The following is a 21,966-nucleotide window of genomic DNA, read 5'->3' on the forward strand; positions in this document are numbered from 1 at the left end:
GACGAAGAGTCCCTCCCCAGCATCCCTACAGGCCCCCTTCAGGTACTGGAAGGCTGCTATGAGGTCTCCACGGAGCCTTCTCTTCTCCAAGCTGAACAGAACCAACTTTCTCAGCCTGTCTTCATATGGGAGGTGCTCCAGTCCCCTGATCATCCTCGTGGCCCTCCTCTGCACTTGTTCTAACAGTTCCATGTCCTTTTTATGTTGAGGACACCAGAACTGCACACAATACTGCAGGTGAGGTCTCACAAGAGCACAGTAGAGGGGCAGGATCACCTCCTTCGACCTGCTGGTCACGCTCCACCAGAGCAGCCAAGAGCTGGTATTAAGCACAACCAACACAAACAAAATTACGTATGACAGAAAGACCCATATTAGCCAGTTTTTATCCCACTTTGAAGGGTTTAAGTTACACACTTCTTTGAAAGATACCTATTGTATAAACATGCCATAGAAACAAAAACCCAGTGAACTAAATGCATTTACTTACAAACACACCTGCAAGAGACAGATACGTTTTTAGTTGAAGAAGCAGCTCAACTATTTTTGAATGCCTATAAAACCAGACACTCTTTATTTTCTCATGACAAAACTTAAGATTACTCTAATTATTTGACAATTAACTAACTCTAGTACTAAATGTACTTAAAAAAAAAAATAAAATAATGTAATCTAATTTCTCCTGGGAGAAGAGTGGTTTCACACTGGCTTAAACCTGTGCAAATCTGGAATGCTGAAGCCCCACTCTCACTTTCACCTTGCTCCCTTATGTCAGCACTTGTGACAACATTCAGTAAACCAATTTCAGCTGGGACTAATTTAAATTTTTCAGCAGGATTAGGTCTCTGTACTTTTTAACTCCACAGACACTGGATTGCTAGCACAGGTGCAGAGAAGAGAGTATGAGAAGGTAGCCCAGTCTAACACTGACATACACTGAGAAGGAACTGTATCCTCAGTGAATGCAACACCAAAACAAAACAAAATTGAAATTTCTCCAAACCGACAGCAAAACCAGGGTTAATAAAAAAAAAAAAATAAAAAAAAAGCAAGCAGGGTTAATAAAAAGCTGGCTCATGGCTAGAAACTTACATTCTCTTAGAAAGAGACTCAAAGAAAACCTCAAAATGAAAGATTTCATACAGGAAAAAAAGCCATGAGCATACTTTTTTCACAGCAAGGCACTTTAATTAAACAAAAATAGCCCTATGGGTTCAGCAGGTTTCTGCAACGATTTCAAGTTAGTATCCCATTACATCCCACTTCAAGAAAGAAATGAGAAATGTAATTTAGAAAGGTTGTTATACATACTAATTATGAGTCTCAAAATAGTAATCAACACAGAACCAAAATTGAGCAGGGTTATTTACTCTGGGGTTATGATTATTCATACACAGGTGCAATTCATGCAAACACCATCTCTGGTGTGAGAAAATACACTGTTTTCATACAGCAACAAAAACAAAAGTCCTAACTATTTCATGTGAAAGTGACAAATGAAAAATCATAGGTTAATATAATTGGAATGGATGTCATTTGGACCAATACCCCTGCTCAAAGCAGGGTTAAATTATGCCAGGCTCAAAGCCTGTCTAGTGAAGTTTTCACCATCTTCAAAGACAGATATTTCACAACCTCTCTGAACAGCTTGTTCCAGGGTTTGACTGCCCTCCTGCTGAAAAATCTTCCTGCATAACAAAAATTTCCCATGCTCTCACTTGTGTCTGTTGTCGCTCATCCAAACACCATGTACCTTCAGAAAGAAGTCCAACTGAGTGTTCTTTACAGCGTCTAATCAGGTAGCTGAAGACAATAAACAGATGTTTCCTCATGCTTCTCCAAATGGAAACACAGTTCTCTCAGTGCCTTATACACTACCCCACTCCTATACACCTTTGGGCATCCTTCTCTGGACACATTCCAGCATGCCAATGTTGATCTAGTACTAAGAAGCTCTGGAATAGCAACAATCAGACAAAATGACTGCCCTTTCAAATAAAATACTCTTTTCAAAGAATATTTTAATGATACAAATGCAGAGTTAGATACCTAAGAAAAATGCAGGCCACACCTAGGGAAAAACTGAGTATGCCCTGAAAAGCAGTAGTTATTATAACGGCTTAGTGAGAATTCATTCAATACAAATGTTCACTATAATTCAGTAGTAAACATATCTTATAAGCACAACTCATTTATATGTCTTCTTTACACATACATACATACATATAACATTATGCAAGTTCAGTTTTTCCTATTTACTTTATAAATAAAAATGTATATATGCACATCAAGTGACTTAGTCATCAAGGGTGGAAACAATTTTACCTCTACACAGCACTTTGCTAAAATCCAAAACAGGAATATAGTTCTGTATTCCTTGCAGGAGTGTCATTTATGTAAGATTATTCTAGTTTGAAGACTTAGACAATAAATCACAAATACTAAAATGCTTAACAACTGACAAAAAAAACAAGACTAAATCAGAGATTAAAACTGTCACTTATAAACATCTGTTGTCATCACTGAAGTTTCCTATATTTGATACAATCACTGACTCAACTTGCTGGAGCAGCTTCTGATTCACAAAAGCCTACAAACAATTGCAAGACCTACATGAGAAAGAAGGAACACCAACCCAAAATTCTACTCTTACACAGGAACTTTGCTATGCAACAAAAACAAACACAAAGCATCTGGTCTCATTTTAAATGTTCTTTGGGCTAAAAAGATTTAATAATTTATTTTTTTTTTCTCTCTAAGCAGCGTAGAGCAAACTTTACAATAAGACAACCTCTTCCATCAAACTTTGTAGTCTAACAGGGAAGCTTGTTAAACTTACACCAATAACTTCAAGGCTTTAATAGTAACAACAGGACCTACTACCCAGAAAAGTTCCCAAGGTGAGTGCTAAATGTACTGATGGTTGCCTCCAAAAGGCTGTATCTTCTCTTCTGTTTAAAGAACAATCTTTTGGTTACCTCAGTAGTAACCCAGAAATCAAGTTTAATTAAAAAACCAAATTCTTGCTACATAAAACCTGCTTAATCTATTCAGCTACTAGCCAAGTCACAGATTACTCAAATATTTATCATGGCCACATAGCTTGAAATAAAAATGAAGCAGCATTCAAATCATTTTTTTATTTCATAAGGCTTTGACTGAAAGCCCAAGCAGTGAAAAAATATTTGAATCTGCACAGCTCAGTCAGATGAAGGAGTCTAACATGTTTGTTTACTTGCTTTCTGCCTATTAATTTAACACGTTTTTAAATCTGAGTCTAAAATGACCTGGGTACTTTGGAACAGGCAATATCAGAAGCTAGGTTTCTAGTGATAATACTGAATCATTTAAATAGAGGTGTTTGGTTATTTGAAAATATATAGGAATAACAAAAATATGACCTGGCTGCAGATTCTCTTTAAAGGCACTTGAAATCTGTCTGCTTGAAGAGTTGCAATCATACACACAGTTACAAAGGTTCTTTTCTTTTTAGCATTTTATGGGCCTCATTTTATACTGAATGCAATCAAATAACAGAACCTGTGTTTTGATGAAGGCCATCTATATGTAGCTCTAACAGTTTTTCTTTGAATTTTTTCAACTACTAAAACAATACTGTGTATCTAGGCTCAAGGATTTTGTCAGCTTAATGCCTACCCATTATCACTGCAGCAGCAGTACTAGAAATAAAACGATGATGAATACAAACCCACTAGCCTTCTCCATCTATGTTACTAAACTCTATTTAACTCAGTTGTCCTTTGACTCAATCAAGAAAGTTTCAGTTCTCAAAATATTTAAACCTTTCCCTATTTTTGTCCCTCTCTCTTCCCAGTGTTTTCTGCTCAAGGATCTCATTCCTCTTGTTTATCAGGCTTGTTTGTAGGAAGTGTTGATAACAGTGACACCAAGCTTCCACATACCTTCTCAAGCCAGCCTTGCCAAACCTTTCTCTCTCTTACCTTACCAGCAATTCTACTCTACTCCTTTCTGTATTGCCTCTGCTCAGCTGCTGAGGACCCCTTTACTGGCCCTTCATTTCACAAGTTTTTCCAATGTGGTAGTATGACTCAGACAAGTGACTAAATATTTCTGCTTTTACCACACAAATGCAAATATATTGCCTATACTGGGGCCTGCAAAGCCTCAAAATGATTCTCATGCTGAGCCTCCAGTCCAGCAGTACTGTAATTACAGTGACAGCTAAATCTCCCTTCAACATTTTCCTCTGGCTTTTATGTTTTTCCCTTCTCTTTTATACATCATAACCCTGTCCCCACCCTCAAAAAGACAAAAGGAAAAACAGGGGGAAAAAGAAGGAGGAAAAAGAAACCCCACACCCCCTTCTGTTCTTTCCACTTTAATCTATACCCCTGCTTTATTGTGTGAAAGTGCCTCACTTTAAATTCCTTCTCCTTTGTTTATTTTCGGCATTCTCCATTTCCTCTTTCCTTTCCTAGCAACAGCAGGACTCCTCAAAGGAACTCATTCTGCCTCTTTGAGAAATTTGGGGCTTTTTTCCCTTTCTGTAGAAGACAGAAAAAGCCAGCTCTCAGTACTGTTTAATTTCCTTATCACTCAAGAACATACAAGTTGCTTGTGGAGTTGATAATCTGCAATGTCTTCTTGTGTAACGGCTGTCAAGTCAGTAATTAGAAATAATCCATTAATGTATAAATTATTGATCAGGTTATTTATGTGATGACTGAACTTTAAAAAGAAAAAAGTATTCTCAGCAAACAGGCTGCACTTAAAGACTTTGAATGGAGGAACAAGTTAACTTAGAAATTTATATAAACCCTAGAAAAACATGTATTTAGAAAAAGGTTCTATAAAACTTTTTTTTGTGCTATTAAGGGTAATGCTGTCAAATTTTTCGTGCTTCTGAGCCACAAATGACTTAATTTCTACCCAACCACAATCAAGTTTAGATTACAGCATAACTTTCATTAGTTTCCACACTATTAGTGAGCTAAAAATCACCTACTTTTTTATGAGAAAGAAACACACAACTGCAGATGTCAAATGATGTGTTACTGTTATTGAGTCTAGATTTCATGCATTTATTCCCAATAAACAGCCTAGTTACCATAGTCGTCTTGCCAGTAAGCATCACATTCTTTACTCAACCACGATTTCCAGGTTACAAGGGCAAAACCAAAAAGACGAATTAACAAACTGGCACTCCCACATGCAGTCTGTGTAATCCATAGGTGACCTGTTACTTCTTTCATTACCGTTTAACACTAAGTACAGCTGTAACCATATAATGAGATTTGCTAACGCCAGACTTTGTGTGAATGTGTGAACTAGTCCAACAGTAGCATTCTGATGCTCTACTTGCTAAGGACCAAGAAAACTTTTCAAATGTTTTGAAACTAGCAGAAAAAGTAGCATCAGTAATAATACATTTCTAATGCTCTAACCACATATTGAAAGCATGTGAAATGTTCTAAGAATGACCCAGATTAACTCCCATGTTCCATAAAACAGAGGCATCTTACAATTTTAAATACAGAACGATAAATGTATATTTATGCATGCAGTGATGGTCTAAAGATGCCTTCATACAAAAAATACCCCCACAAAAACAAAACAAAAAAACCAAACCAACCAAACAAAAAAACCCACCTGTGTAACATTTTATTGTACACATTGCATGTGCAATTACGTATTTGTAAGTATGAAAGTTTCATTAACTTCAGCAGTTCTAATCTCACGTAAAAATTCACTACCCATTGTTAGTACTCTGATCTTATATTTTAATTATGCCTTCAAAAAGGACTTCACCCACTATACAGCTATAACAAAAGGAGATAAAGTATGCAGGAACAAACAGGAAAAAGGAGATCACAAATTAAGATTGCAAAACTAATCCTGCATACCATCTGTGACAGAAACAGAGATGTGATAAAATAAAAAGGTTTGTTAAACTGCTACTCTATTTCATCACACAGGCTAAAAAAGGACCGCAATCCGAAATACATGTTTCTTCTCATTCCACTGTTAAGAAACTGAAAAGCTATTTGTGAAAAACAAGCCAGAAATGTGTGCATGCACGTGTGACAGATACAGCATTTGCTGGGGAAATAAATTCTTGTTTGTTTTAGAAATTACTTTAATTCAAATTATGAATTCTTTACTGCTCACATGTAGCTAGAGTGTCTGGCCACAGTGAATCAAAAGTGAGCAAGACACTGCACACGGCATGAAGAGCAGCCCCAAAACCCTACAAGCAATCTTTTTCTAGCTCAGTTGTCTGTACCAAGGTTACAAAAGGAAATATCCAGTCTTATCACAAGAAAGGACTCTCCCATTCTCAACACATCAGCTTCACTGAAATTTGAAATTACACAGTACTTTCCAACTGCAGTAACTGCTGGAATAATTGAACACTTCCATATTAACAGTTAAAAAGACACAGACAAAGACTTGTGCTTTCTGCACTTCCAGTACAGAACCACTGTACACAAAATTTCTTGCACCTTTTTACCCATCTCTGTGACCTGGATTGGGTTTTTATTTACCCTCATTCATAACACTGGCTTCCCCCCATCACCCCTGTATTTCAGACTAAAATACCAGTTCTTACCCAGTCTGCTGTCAAGTCACCTACCACTCTTTTCCTTCTAGACAGATATCGATTCTTCTCATTACCCACACTTCAAAATAAATGCTAATCACGATACCACACCCTTGCCCACTGAGGCTAACAGAACTGAATCGTCTCACAATCTGTTTTTCACAAGCAATTTGCTCTTCAACTAATAAATCAAAACTAATTTCCTCTTCAAAGCCAGAAACAGTTCTCCAGTTGAAAATCAATTTCCCAACCTCCCAGACAATTTTAATACAGTTTAGCCCACCCTGCAAATATATTTGCCATATAGTTTCTTATCTTAGTATTTCTTTAACGTAATGTGCTTTTTGGTTATTTTATTTTCTTCCCATTTTCCCATCCAGAGGTGCTCAAAACTTGACTGGGGAGTTTGCTCTAGCAAATCTGAGGATGACAACAGATCCAGAAAGACAAAAGGTTATTTCACCAATGTAAACTGGAATCCTTGGCTGATCTGCGCCCTGAAATTTGGTCCTAAGGACACTTTGACGACTGTCAAAATCAGAAAGCAATCTTAAAACCTACTTGAATCTGAGAACAACACCACAGCTAATGGCTCTTTTATTCATGCGACTGGAGGAAGGAGTATAAGAAAGCACAATAGGAGAGATGTGACTGAACATGACAGAAATATTCTGAAAAATAAGAGTAAAGAGATGGTAAGAAGGTAAAGAACAGAAAGCATCTGCAGAGATGAAGAGACAAAGCAATTTACATGCTTGCTCTCTCCTCACTTCAAGACATTTTATTACCAGAATCCTAATGAGTTCCTGCTTCTTCCTGTAAACTCACCTCCTGCTTCACAACTGCAAGAAAGGACAGCAACAATATTTTTATTCTTGTGGGAAAAGAAGAAAATTCCTTTTCTTAAAGCACAGGAAACATAACCATTCAGAAGCAGTAAGAATACATTATGCTCTGCCCTCAGTGTCTTTGAGTCAGTCTATTTCTGTTTGTAGGTTCAATATACTTGAGTGTGGCGCATTATCTTTCATATTAAAAAGTGCACTTTCAGTTTTAAAGAACTTTATCTTTTTGTACCATCAGCTGTGAAAGCTTACCAAATGAGTCTACAAGGTAATTTAACTCTGTTGCTGCATCTTGTTTGTTTTTGCCAAGGAGATTTTTATGTTGTTTTTGTTCCCTTAGTCTCTTTCTTCTCCTTGTGTTATCAGGGAGGATGGTTTGCCATCTGATTTCCCCTACAGCAAAAGGATGTCCATCAGTTTTGTTTGTTTTGTTTCTTTCTCTAAAAGCTCAGTGAGTAACTGGAAATTATGTCAAGATAAGAAAGATACTGCACCAAACAATAGATAATGATTCTAAATTCATTGTAATAAATTATAACAAATTAACCATTAGAGTTTCTCTTTGTTTCTGAGCCAGGAATAGGCAAAATTAGCTTCAACTAATAACACCACATGAATGCTTACTGCTTCCAAACAGATGTATTTCTCAACTAGAGGAAAATAATTAAGACCCAGATTTTTTGCTTAACAATTTGAGATTTCTTATGATTTCTTATTTCCCCTTTTGAACTAATCTTAAATAATCAAGAAAACAGCCTAATATTTTAGCTCATCTTATTTTGATAATAGAGGCAGCAACATAAAATTTAAAAAGCAATATAAAAAAAGAAGTAGAAAAGGAATGCAAGTGTTCCAACGCTACACATGTAACCAGTTTCTCAAGTAAAAGAACAAGTCCCAGTAATAAATTAAATGATCTTAGGAATACAAAAATATCAATAGTACAAACTTTTATTAAACAAATTTAGATATCATTAAATGATGCAAAAAATGGTACACTGATTCACCATACATTTATGTTCCTCAGGGGAAGAAACTTATATTCCACAATTAACTTTATTTGTAAGCAAAGACGTTACAGAGCAACTGTTAAGAAAGAGAAACATTAAAACTAACTTGACTTGTGAACCTGTACGCAAGAATTCATCTTGATAAAAGAACTAACTCCCACTGGCACACCCTTGTAACTAGGTCTAAAAGACATTCCAGCAAAACAGGCCACATTGGTCTCAACTGGTTGAAGTTTAATGACTCGACAAAAAAACTAAAGGCTGTAGTACTCCAAAAGTTCCAGCTGATTTAACAATCCACAAATCTTAAAAGAACAAAAGGGAATTAAATATATATACATATATCTGTGTATGTATCACCTATAAACTACATACAATTAGGTACTCAGCAATCTGAGGGCAAAACACATTGATTTATTCAAATTAATTGAAAATAGCTTGTTTAAGTTAAGACTGAAATTAAAGAGAACATTTAACATAAATCATTCGTTTCGCACATTTATTTTTTAAGCTGTTCCACGCATTTAATCACTGAAGCAGTCAAATAGTTCTTTGTACTAGTTTTTTTAATTAAACAAGGCATGCTACACTGCATATTTATGTAAGAAGCAATAGAACTTAATGTGTTCTATCCAGACTTTGAGTTTTAATTAATTACATTATGCTAAAAGCACATTGGCTATGGTTTCCAAGACAGTAATTTTTAACTTATTTCTGGCACGATGCATTTAGAAAATTGCAATTTAACAAAAGCACATACAAAACTAAAAATCTGCAGTGTACATTATTAAACACAACACTTCTAAGGAAATGCTACACAACCAAACAAATCTATCTAAAACCATTTTACATTTCAAATTGAGCAGTTCATTAAGGAAGGGAAGCACTATAATTATATGAGCTGAGCAGGTTGTTTCTGGTCATAGTGCCCTTCAAAGGTTTAAAACCAATGTATCTCATAATTTTATGAGTTATTTTTTACATAAACTGAGAGAGGGAAACATTCCCAGTTTGGCTGTTGAAGTTTCTGACCACCTCCTGTCCTCGCTGTTCTTTACAACTTTGCCAATACTCAAGATCTTACTCAAATTTAAAATTCCATGTCCAGGCCCTATCCCATACCCCCACTAGAGAAAAAACACTGATAAATGGGAACAAGATCACAGCAGAGTGCATGAGCATAGTCGAGGACTGTAGCACAGACCCTGGGGAGACAGACTGGGGAGTGAGACCCATTCCACCTGCAGAAGACTTCGGGGAAACCTAACAGCAGCACCCAGTACCAGCAAGGAGGTTATTCAGAAGACAGAGTCAGGCTCTGCACAGGACAAGAGAGGACAGCCATTAGTTGAAACACTAGTAGTTCGGAGACGATCTAAGCAGCAAGTTTCCACCCTGAGGCCAGCCCAGCAGTGGACATGTTGTCTCCATCCTTACAACTTGAGGGGATACAGCTTCAAGACCTGTTCTGACCTCATTACCGACCCTGCTTTTGGCAGGCGTCTGGAGCAAAAACCTCTGAGGTTCCCTCCACACTAAATATTTCTGTGATTCTACAAATATGTATCTCTAATCAGAAGTTACATTACTTGGTTAAATTCAGGCCTCAGCAGCACTGTAATATCCACCTCCAAATGCTTTTGTTTAAAACAAGCATAAAGAAATCCTTTTGATGTGTATTAACCGCCTGTCCACCCAAGATCAGGGATGATATGATTGTGTTCTCCTTCTGCATGTCCCCTTAGCAAGAAAAGAGACCACCACTTTTCCTGGCTCCATGCATATTTAACCTATTATTTTAACAGTGTGATAAAGAGCACACGAGGTCACTTCCCCTTAGGCATTCTCAGTCAGAAATACTTCAGCTACATTATGGCAAGTCAAAGCAACATTGGGTTTCTTTGCCAAGACAGACTTCAGATGTGGGAGGAGAAAAGTAGTTTGACACATTAATACAAAGCACCAAGTATGCTAGATGCTGTTTAAAAGACAGCTTTTTCCTATTTTCAGAAATGGCTTCGTGTAATCTAAATATAAAGCTGCTCAAAGATACCTCACAGGGTTGGTAGAGCAGTCCACAAGATTACTGCAGGAGTAAGAAATGAAACAGACCATGCCTTCTAGCATACTATAGCATGCGGTTAACTTGCCGTAATATCAGCTAATGGCAAACTTCAGATCTCCTTCTAAAATGTCTGACTGTAAGAAATATCATTTCACCACCCTGCACAGTCTTCTAATCACAGCATAATATCTTAAACAACAAAAAGAGACATCTTGTATTATCACCTCGTCCCAAAAATTTTACCTCAGGTTCAAGAGTTCAAAAAAATTATGTGTCAGAACTCACAGAACCACCATAAAATTGACAAAAACCACAATCGCTTTTACGAAACAAAGTAAAAACATTTTCTAACATTCTAAGGTTAAAACTCAGTTCTGTGAGTTCACAGGCAAAAATATTGATAAGCTATCAGTCTCAGCAAGTGGCAAAGCTCTTAGAAAACAGACCTGTAAAAGTACCAAAGCTCAAGAAAATTACGGTATGGCTTAAGTCTGCTGCAGTCTAAAGGCACCCTTCTAAAACACTGTTAATACACCTGAACCAGCTTGAGTAGCAAAAGCAACATTAAATTTCCAGTGTTCTTTGCAATTTACACACTGTACCTTTCAGCAGCTGCAGTATAAGCTGGTTAAGGTACATCCATGTGTGTTACAATCACACATGCTAACTATAGTGCAGACATTGCTTCAAATTGATTTGTTTCAGACTTCTACTGGTGCAATCTCATTAACCTCGACCAAATAAACTCCCTGGTTTATTTATTCTCTACTTTGACCTGAGCCTATTTCATCACACTGCGGCTAGGTCTGCCAATGCATAACAAAGAAAAGCGAATACTCCAGCTCATTTTTCACACCCACCTTGTACAGGGCCTACTAACAAGTCCTACTAACAGATTTTCATTCTCATTACCACAGACTTAAATCTAACATGCTTCTCCCCAGCTTCTGCAAGCACGCTTTCAAAATACCCACCAAAATTCAGTGAAGCTCCATCATTCTTTCAATGACCAAACCACTATTTTAGTGTGCTAGACTCCAGCTTTAGGGATCAAAAGACATATAGGAATAGTATGTTAGCCTACTGTTAGCCGGCTACCTTGAAATCACCTTTAATTAAAGCCAGATTAAGATAAAAGCAACCAGAAGTATTTATTCACAAATACCCTTAACAGACCGCACAGTTACAAAGGTTTATGAAGACCCAGGTATATACGGCAATTAAGATAACCATGCACTTATTTACATAGTTGCTAGAATAGTTCCAAAGTCTCATCTTTTTGGGAGCCAGCTTTGGATTGACACATGCTTTATTGCCCACAGCTGAGGATCTGGGTCTTGTGCAATTCCATGCCCTCAGATTCCACTGGGAACCCAAAATTTCTTTTGTAGCTCAGTCCATCTTTGGGGTTATCCAGGATGTGGTTACACAACATCTTCTCTGACGCTGCAAGCGTGCTTAAGAAGTTATCCTGTCTGTTTCCTTCCCTTGTCCCACTTGCTCCAAAACCAGAAAAAACAGTTTTATTTTAATGCAGGTCACAGTTGCGATATGGTCTACAGTACAGCCCTACAAAAGGCAGTTGTTTACAAAACCAAGGGAGCAGCAAATACCAGCGTTTGTCAAGAGGCTGAGTAAAGAGGCTCTTTAAGATGACACCTAATACATACCATGAAAACAACCACCTCTACCTTTCTGTGACATCTCTGGGACTTTATGATTTACAATTCCTCACATAAAGGCCAAAACTTTTTCTCTGCTTGTATTCCCACCCATTTTTCCCAGCATTAGGAATTCTTCTGTCCCTTGGCCATCAAGTGCTAAGTAGGTATAGTTTGCTTTCTACGGCTCCAAAGAGCAAAACCTCAAGGTATCAAAACATACACATTAAAAAAAAAAAAAAAGTCTATGCATAGCAGACAATTTGGCAATATAATAAAAATAAATGTTTCTTTAAAACTGCATAAACCTGATTTTAAGAGACAGTAAAACCTGAAGACATGTCCATGTACACATTATTGTATGATTAGAATATATTCCACTATAAATTAAGAAATAAAACTTCTACTGGTTCAAAAAAGAATCCAAAGAGAGAACCTGTAGTACCAGTGCTGCAAAGTATGGCAAAATAATACTGGGAGTAAGACTGGAAATTCCAGCTATGACTTCCAAAATCATTTTGCAAGAGAAGCAGTTCTCCCCATGGTACATCTCATACTGAGAGGAAATGTCCTTAGTAGTTTGATGATAAAATTGAAAAACATGCCAGCTTTTAGATTCACCAATCCTCTTGGCAGTCTTCACAAAACCTATAAAATAGAAGTAGCTTTGCTTTGTGTCCAAATTTGATTCTTTCAACTCAAGCTGCACCAGGGGAGGTTTCGATTGGATATAAGGAAAAATTTCTTCACAGAGAAGGTGATCAGACATTGGAACAGGCTGCCCAGGGAAGGGGTGGAATCCCCATCCCTTGAAGAATTCAGAAACTGCGCAGATGAGGCCCTCAGTGGCATGGTTTAGTGGTGGTCTCGGCAGTCATGGTGTAAAGTTGGACTTGACGATCTTAAAGGTCTTTCCCAACTTAGCTGACTCTATGATTCTATAACGAAAAAATTTAAAATATCTCACTGATTCAACTCCTTTTACTTACTCCATTTTCTAACCACAACAACTTGCCTTCTCTACCTTTGTACACCACGGAGTGGAATAAGCACGTTTTTGATTCTGCTTGTTCCTGAGGGGATGCCCCCTCATACAGACTAGTTGCTGTCTGGACCCAGCTCCTGATTCCCAAGCATACATGAGTACTCCTTCGTACAGGCCAGATGCAACAAACGGTAAGTGGCTTTATTTTCCCTCTGCATTTTGGCAGCCTTTTGCTCTTCTGCTTCAGGAAGAAGTAAGAGAGAGGTGGGTATTGCTGTCCCTTGTAACTGTATTACAGGTAACTTCTGAACAAACACAATCCAGTACTGCTATATTTTGCAGAACCAGCACCAAACATTAAAGAATGTCAGAATTTTTCACAGCTGGGAAATGCTGCAAAAGAGAAGACTTTGGCTGGCCTGTAGTGCGTTCTGTAGTATGCAGTACAACAACTGTACCACAGACTTTTTTTTCTGAACACTGTCTTCCAAAACCAACCCTCACTTGAAAGCTGTATTTTTAAGAGGCTTTTATCTTTGTAACCTCAGAGCCTCCTACCTTTTTTGACCATCTCAATAGGTTTCCGAAGCACCCTTTTAACTCACTAAAACACACCTCTTTTATTAGGAATTAGTGCTTGTTTTCCAATAGCCTTTGTCCTCAAATGCCCTGCTGGAAGTCTTGTTTTACCTAATACATTCGGAAAGATCCAGACACCACCTGCAGCCCTATTTCTGCAACTGAGTTCAGCCAAGCAATCCTGTATTTTCATGTTGAAGTTAACAGGGCTCCCACTCTAAATGCACTTGAACTCAGACCTCTAAAAATAGTTTGAGAAAAACAGTACCAAGCTTACTGTATATTTACATGTATCAAGATTAGACATTTAAAACTCAAAGCTTTTCTCACTTCATAAGCTTGAGCAGGAACAAAATTGAGAGCTAGCCAAGCAAAAATACCAAAAGACAGATAACATTTGATGCCAACAAATACAAAATAATAAACTCTTGAAAGAATAACTTGCATGAAAGAATAATCCCACATGGCATTCGATTTTAAGGCAAATATATGCCTTGAAGTATACTTTAAGTAAGCTGGGCTGCATCAAAAGGAGTCTGACCAGCAGGTCGAAGGAGGTGATCCTGGCCCTCTTCTCTGCTCTTGTGAGACCCCACTCGCAGCACTGTGTGCAGTTCTGGTGTCCCCATCGTAAGAAGGACATAGAGCTGTTGGAACAAGTCCAGAGGAGGGCCACGAGGATGATCAGGGGACTGGAGCACCTCCTGCATGAAGGCAGGCTGAGAAAGTTGGGGCTGTTCAGCCTGGACAAGAGAAGGCTGTGTGGAGACCTCACAGCAGCCTTCCAGTACCTGAAGGGGGCCTGTAGGGATGCTGGGGAGGGTCAATGGGTAATGGGTTCAAACTTGAACAGGGGAAGTTTAGATTGGATATAAGGAGGAAATTCTTCCCTGTTAGGGTAGTGAGGCACTAGAATGGGTTGCCCAGGGGGGTTGTGAGTGCTCCATCCCTGGCAGTGTTCAAGGCCAGGTTGGATGAAGCCTTGTGTGGGATGGTTTAGTGTGAGGCGTCCCTGCCCATGGCAGGGGGGGTGGAACTTGATGATCTTAAAGTCCTTTCCAACCCTAACTATTCTATGATTCTAAAATAATCATGCACAGAATGTGCAGCTCAACAGAATTTCTTCTTAATACAAGTGTACGCAAGACAAGAAACAAAGTGTTCCAAAGAACAAAGAAAAGCATCAAAAACATTCTCATTTCACCTGATCTTTGTGGCCTCACACAAAATCTGAACTAGTTCATAGATTTATCTGAGGTATGGGCAAATACTAATGGCACTAGGGAAGGAAAAAAACCAAACAAAAACCCGCAGAAGAAAGCCCAGAAGGGACAGAGGTACAGAAAAACAAAACTTCCAAGAGATACTGCCTCTCTTCTAGCACAGAGAAATGTTCAACCATGATTAAAAAGCAATCTTGTAACAAACGGAACTGTGTAACACTACTGTGGAAGATACTGTCAAAGGCACAGATGCATAAAAGGACATAATAAAAGGACAATGCATGTATTGATTTTAAATCAATAGTTGGCTGCACCACATTGGATTTTTTTTTTTCCCCTGTAAGTCAGTCTTAAATGTTCATGTTTAACTGCGCAATATGGTGACTGCACAACCAAAATTAGATAGACAATTACCTTCTGGGCAAGTTATTCTGCTGGTCTACTCAAGAAGTACTTGGATTTTCCTCCGTAGAAAACTGCTTTCTCATGGAGGTCAACAGGACAGAAAGCAAGCCAGAAATGAAAGACAAAATCAGCTACACCTCAATACCCACGATAAAGCAAGGGGATTATATCACTGTCCGTGTGAAACAGATCTCTCTGCATTCAGTACTGCATGACCCAAAGACCTTAACACTGGAGTGAGGCATCACTTTTCCTTCCAGCATCTCAAAGGCCGCAACTGACAGTGACAAGATACCTTACAGTTTTACCTTGTAGGCATATAACTCATTTAAGCGAGAGGCTTAATCCTTCCTAAATCAACACAGCTTGCAGCAAAACACACCTCTTTCCAAGCAGCAAATAAAACTGATTACAGCCCCTCCAGCAGAACTATTGTAAGGAAGCTTCATTGCATATAAACGTTTTTTTTTTTTGTGCGTGTGTTTCAAGCGTCCAGAGGCAGTTCTACTTCATGGAATAGCCTGCAAAAATGTCACATCCAAAAATCCGTTTACCTTCTGATAAATCACATCTGAAACAACTTAGAGAAATACAAATGCAAGCATGAGCTCAAATGTTGACTCAGATCTTGCTGGTCCTACTCATATTAGTCATCTAACTGGGCTCATGCTGAGAACCCTGTGGGAGGACATCTGAATTCATACGGAACCCACTGTAATCAGGGCACAGCCAGGATCAGAAGCTTTGAAACAGCAGCTCTATTAAGTCAAGTTGAAAAAAATGTAACACTGCATTGCCTAACTGCAGTGCTCATATTTGCATACAAGCCTAAGTAAAAAAAAAAGGGGGGTGTTCAAATAGAAATTCTAGCCCATAAAAGCACAGTAGCAGTAGGGCAGGGTACTTCAGGTTGAAAGAAAGGCACCTCAGGAAGTCATCTAGTTCAACATCCTATTCAAGGCTCCAGTTATTTTTATTAAAAAAACACAAAAACAAACCATGAGATTTTGGTTGTCCGCTTCCACATCAGTTGTTTCTTCAAAACACCATTAAAACATTTTCTTTATAATTACTGCATGTTTAATTATGTTAGTCTGCTTTTTAATTGAAGTTTTGTAACTTTTGTTAGTGGTTCACTTTTATCCATAACTAACACTATTCAACTCATGCACCTGTTTACTGTCACAGCATCTTTGAAACTCACTTATTTCCCTCCTAAGGCTCTTCCAGCCAAGATGCTAGATTATTTCCTGTAACCGCAAACACCATCACTTAGCTCTTTGTTTACATAAGGTCATACTGTAGAAAAGTCCAGAGCTCAGATAAAGAGACCAACAGCAAAAATGACAACCCCATTTGCAGCAAACTGCGTTTTTTACCACTTCAGCAAGAAGAAGACGGGACTGCAAGTACAAGAAGGCAGTGACATTCACTTGGGTAGTACTCTGTGGTAATGCAAAACACTAACTCCACATAGTTTGGAAACAGTAATTCTACAGAGATTTCAACTTTGTTTTCCATTAGCCTAATTGCTACTTTTGACTGCCACACATGAGAAGCAGCAGCAGCCTCCTTTCATTTTCCATCCCGCAGTTCCAGTCAATCTGATCTAATCAACAAGAACGCTGAACCATTTCTTGCATTCTGTGAACTCCTTGCTCATTAGAACTACCCCTCCCAGCAGCAAATACTACTTCCCTGTGTTGCTGCTGCTGGCATTTACGGAAGTGAAAAGCTCTGTAAACAGCTCAGATTTAAGGCTCCTCCAGAAAGAGCACCACTGATTGAAATCCCTATCATTTCACACTAAAATACCAAAGTTGTTTACTACAAAATTCACTATTAGCACCACTGAACTCACTTGGGACTCATTCTCACAAAGCAGAAGACGGTGATGACTACTGTGCTCCTACTGAATCCTCAAATTACTGTCACCAACTCTAAGAAGAGAAAGTAAATGGGCATGCCCAAGGAACATCACTGCAGTGTTACTCTCATACCAATTACTAGGAAGATTAGGTGGTGGGGGTGGAGGGGGAGGGAGGGGAGAAAACAACCCTTTTTAAGAGTGCATACAATCTCTCTACTATCTCCTGTCAATACTGATTTACCACAAAACATAAACTTGAGAACTATTTCTCTCTCACCTAAACTACCTGTACATTGCCTCTGACTAACCACAGAACCGATGGAGCAGAGGTGATAAAACGGAAAGCTGTACAGGGCTAAGATGTCAGAAAACACCGACCATCAGGCACCTAATCTGAAGCGCAAAATCTCACGTGAAACTGTAAGTAGCCAGCCCAGTCCTCCCAGTTATGTTTCCCTCTTCACAAGAGGCAAAAGGCACACAGTCTGTGTCTCAAACAGACACGTCAACAAGTAATTTATGAACAACCCCAGCAAGGCGTTGTTTTCCCACCTGACACGCACTGACTGCAGAGGGGAGAAGGAGAAATTTTACAAAGGGGCCAATCAGGCTCTAATCAGACGAAAAAAAAAACCCCACCAAAACAACCAACCAAACACAAACCAACCCTTAGGAAGTTTTACCTGGGATTCTTTTCTTACAGGAAGCGTCTCGCGAAAATGAACAAACCCCATTAATTCACACCCCGCATCGACGGGAACTCTTCCCCACTCCGACGCGTTTCCACTACATAGGCACACAGACGGACCGCAGACGCCGCTGTGGCCGTCCGCCGCGCTCCTGCAGCGGCAGATTCCGCCTCACACCGTACTTTTTTGCAGCGCTACAGTAAGCGCTGGAGGAAGTTCCCCGGCAGAACACGCCGCCTCCCCCGAGGCGCGGCTTCCCAGTCCTCCTCCCGCGGGCGGCTCGGACCCTGCGGCGCGCCAGAGCGCGAGTTGCGCGGTGCGGGGACGGGACGCGGCAGTGACCCGTAAGCACAGCGCCAGGCGGGACGGGCCTCCCGCGCCGGCCGGGAGCCTCCACCCCCGTCCCCAGGTACGGCCTACCGCCCCGCGGGGCCTCGCCCCCGCCGCCGTGCCCGGTGCCCGGTGCCAGCCCCGCCGCTCACCAGCTGCCGCTCGGCGCCCCGCACTCGCACTCCGGGGGGGGGGGGGGGGGGGTGCTCGGGCAGCGGCAGCCGCCTCACGCGGCCCCCTGGGCGGCCGGCGGGGCGGGCCGGGGCACGGGGCACGCCGGAGGGGTACCCGCCGCCTCCCCCCTCCCCGGCGCGGGCCGCACTCACCGCGGCGGCGGCGGCTCCCCGCGGGGCCCGCTCTGTCGCCATGCACGGCGCCGGGGCACGCGCGAGGCGGCGGCAGCGGAGGGCCGACCCGCGCGCCGCCCCTGCCTCCGCGCGCCGGGCCCGCCCCGCCCGCCTGGCGCGCGGGGGAGAGGGATGGGCGGGGCGCGAGGCTCCCGCCGCACGCGTCAGCACGTAGCTGCCGGGCGGGCCGCGGGGTGCGCGGGGCCGCCCAGAGCGCCGCGGGACGGGACGGGACGGGACGGGACGGGACGGGACGGGACGGGACGGGACGGGACGGGACGGGACGGGACCGCTGCCAGGCTGTGCCCGCCGTGCGCCTGCGGACGGGCAGCGCCGGCCTTTGAGCAGCCGCGGTGTGGGGCCCTTCACCGGCGGCCAGCGGCAGCGGAGCGACCGTGGGGCAGGCACGAAGCGGCTGAGCCCCTGCAGGCGGCAGCCGCCCCTGTCGGCGCTAGCGAGGGCCCCAGAGCTGTGCAAATGCGGAAGGGGAAGCCCTTCCTGTGCGTGCGGCTGCTGCTGTTTGCCCCGGCCCGCACCCCGGTCCCTGTGCGGATCGAGGGCTTACTGCTCTTCCCGAGCTTGCGCTTGCTGTCGCCTGTACGGGCCGCTGTAAGGTAAAACCCGGGCTGAATTGAGGCAAAGGGCCAGCACGCACAAGTTTGAGGCACAGACCTTGCGTTGCTCAGCCGTAGTAAACAAAAGCAGCGCGTCTCCGCTGTCGTCTCGCTGCAACAGTAGAGAGCGTGTTACTGGGCCAAGGGAACAGCTCCCGTTCTGCGGGTGCTTTTTCCAGCTGAGTGTGCAGTAGTTCTGTCGCAGCCCCCAGGATTTGTTGCACAGTTCTGATCTTGCAAATGTACATTTTTCTGTAACTTACTAAGTGATGAGCGTGTATCTGATTTTCTTGTGCGTGGCAAGTAAACTTGCTTCGCCTGAAAGCTCTGGAAACAGGTGGTCTGTTGTCTGCTGACTGAAGAGATGGCGAGTTAAGGACCGAACACCTGGCTCCGAGGACTTGATCTGCAAGTACGCACTGTGGAGTCTTTATCCGGGAGACGAAGGAAAACACAAGTTGGTACAGAGAAGAGCTAAAAAAGCCATGTAAAAGTTTGAGGTGCATGCTCCTAATGTTCAGCGATTTCAAAGCAAGCTGTTAACTGTCAGCTAACAATTTGGTACTCTCAAACACCTTTCTTTTAGGGACAAGCTTATCACTGTAGTTTCTACAGTGTTGTATGTATTTGTTTACTCTTTGTGCAGAAGAAATGAGTGTGCCCATGTCATATAACATCAAATTACAGAAAACAAAATTAGGGCTGTTCAGAACAGGAGTTAAACTCAGTGTGTGAGTTGCTTATTTGATTTATTTGAACATGTTGTTTAAAGGCTACCCGGTGATTCTGAAATAAAGCCAATTACATGTTTTCTTATAGTCCCTGATCTCACTGAAAGTACCTGTCAGTGCTCAAGTCCAGGTTGGACAGAGCCTTGGGCAACATCGTCTAGGGTGAGGTGTCCCTGCCCATGGCAGGGGGGCTGAAACTAAGTGATCTTAAGGTCCTTTCTCCAACCCTAACCATTTTATGACCTCACCTGGAGTATTGTGTGCAGTTCTGGTGTCCTCAACATAAAAAGGACATGGAACTGTTGGAACAAGTCCAGAGGAGGGCCATGAGGATGATCAGGGGACTGGAGCACCTCCCGTATGAAGACAGGCTGAGAAAGTTGGGGCTGTTCAGCCTGGAGAAGAGAAGGCTGCGTGGAGACCTCAGAGCAGCCTTCCAGTATCTGAAGGGGGCCTATAGGGATGCTGGGGAGGGACTCTTCGTCAGGGACTGTAGTGACAGGACAAGGGGTAACCGGTTAAAACTTAAACAGGGGAAATTTAGATTGGATGTAAGGAGGAAATTCTTTCCTGTTAGGGTGGTGAGACACTGGAATCGGTTGCCCAGGGAGGTTGTGAGTGCTCCATCCCTGGCAGTGTTCAAGGCCAGGTTGGATGAAGCCTTGTGTGGGATGGTTTAGTGTGAGGTGTCCCTGCCTATGGCAGGGGGGTTGGAACTAGATGATCTTGAGGTCCTTTCCAACCCTAACTATTCTATTCTATGATTCTATGCCTGTGGTATTACTTCCTCTAATAATCTGCTTTTCATTTTAATGTCTCTTTCCTTCCAGGCTTCAGTGTGAAAATAACATAGACCATGTGCTGCAGTGACACTGCATGTTGCTCACAAATGGGGCAAGGAAACTGCAAATTAAAAATGTTCTGATGTCTCCCAAATATTATCACCTAATATACCACCGATATCCAGACAGCTTAAAAGACAAGTAGTGTACTATGTTGGTTGTGCTGACTGCATGTCTAAGTCTCTGCTCATCAAGATCTCTGTGGACCAAACCCTGCAAATGCAAAGAATTCTACCGAAACACATACGAAGTCCTTAAGTTAATCAAATTTCAGCATTTTGTTAGGGTCAGGTTTAGTTGGGCTTGCAGAACTAGCCAGACTCTTGAGTGACAAAGCACACCACCAGTTCATGAGATTGTGAAAGTGTAGTCTGCATTAGGACTCCAAACATTGCAGCTTATCTAATACCAGGCATTTTTACTTTTGTTTGCCTGCTATTAAAACTAGTTTTAACACATTTCAGCATGGTATATATAGCAAGAAACACTACCCTTTTTCACTAGTCTGTCTAGGATTGTACATTCCTTTCATCAGTGTTCCTGCTACTACTCTGTTGATTTTTAACAAGTCCTTCCAAAGGCACCCAAAAATTGTCAGCATCTGAGCTTTGCATCTTGTTACTCTTTAAGCATTGCTCTGTCCTTATTCTTTGCTAAATGACTGCACATTTGCATGTTAATATGCTTTGGCAGAAGTGACACAAGGGAACTTGGAAGGATTGAAGTACCATTTATCTACATCCTGTTCGTACATTTCATTTCAAATATTCACTCCTGTGTCAAACACAAATATGTGTAGGGTGTGGTAACACACACATAGCCACAGAATCCTAAATTAAATGGGAATGTAAAACACTAAACTTAGTAAACATATCCCCCAGTAAGGGACAAAAATACCACTAATTATACATGAAATGTAGTTTTTACGACTGTTGTAGCAACTTCCTTTCAGAGTTAGTTTGCTTTTCAAAGCAAGTTACAAAACTTCCCACCTGTGCAAAAGGCTTAGTTTTACTTTCTTGATTACTTTTGTGTTCCAAATTGTGATATTAGCATACAGACCAGGAAATATATTTTGTTTCATTTTCATACTCAGGCAGTTAAAAATGATAGAAACAATTTTGTTGTAGTTAATTAAAAAAAATCACACTGTTGGATTTAGATTTATCATATTTAGATGAAAGTAA

The 21,966-nt window shown here is 41.2% G+C and overlaps 1 protein-coding gene and 1 long non-coding RNA gene across 8 annotated transcripts in view; one reads left to right on the top strand and one right to left on the bottom strand.

Moving 5' to 3' along the window:
* Window positions 1–19,283, bottom strand: part of JAK2 (Janus kinase 2) — a 96,475-nt gene extending 77,192 nt beyond the window's left edge. For 3 of the 7 annotated variants that reach the window (XR_010608535.1, XM_065661127.1, XM_065661121.1), the window contains exon 1: window positions 18,572–18,675. The gene's annotated coding sequence lies outside the window, so the exon portion shown is untranslated. Of the gene's footprint in view, window positions 1–7,371; window positions 7,391–17,909; window positions 18,209–18,571; window positions 18,676–19,264 lie in introns of those variants that run through there. The other 4 variants (XM_065661128.1, XM_065661123.1, XM_065661125.1 and 1 more) reach the window with 3 other exon arrangements.
* LOC136004563 (uncharacterized) lies at window positions 18,230–20,017 on the top strand. Its single transcript, XR_010608536.1, has 2 exons — window positions 18,230–18,324; window positions 19,532–20,017. It is a non-coding gene; the product is annotated as an uncharacterized LOC136004563 (long non-coding RNA).
* Window positions 20,018–21,966: the final 1,949 nt, after the last annotated feature.

Source organism: Lathamus discolor, chromosome Z (assembly GCF_037157495.1).
Source record: "Lathamus discolor isolate bLatDis1 chromosome Z, bLatDis1.hap1, whole genome shotgun sequence".
Classification (NCBI taxonomy): domain Eukaryota; kingdom Metazoa; phylum Chordata; class Aves; order Psittaciformes; family Psittacidae; genus Lathamus; species Lathamus discolor.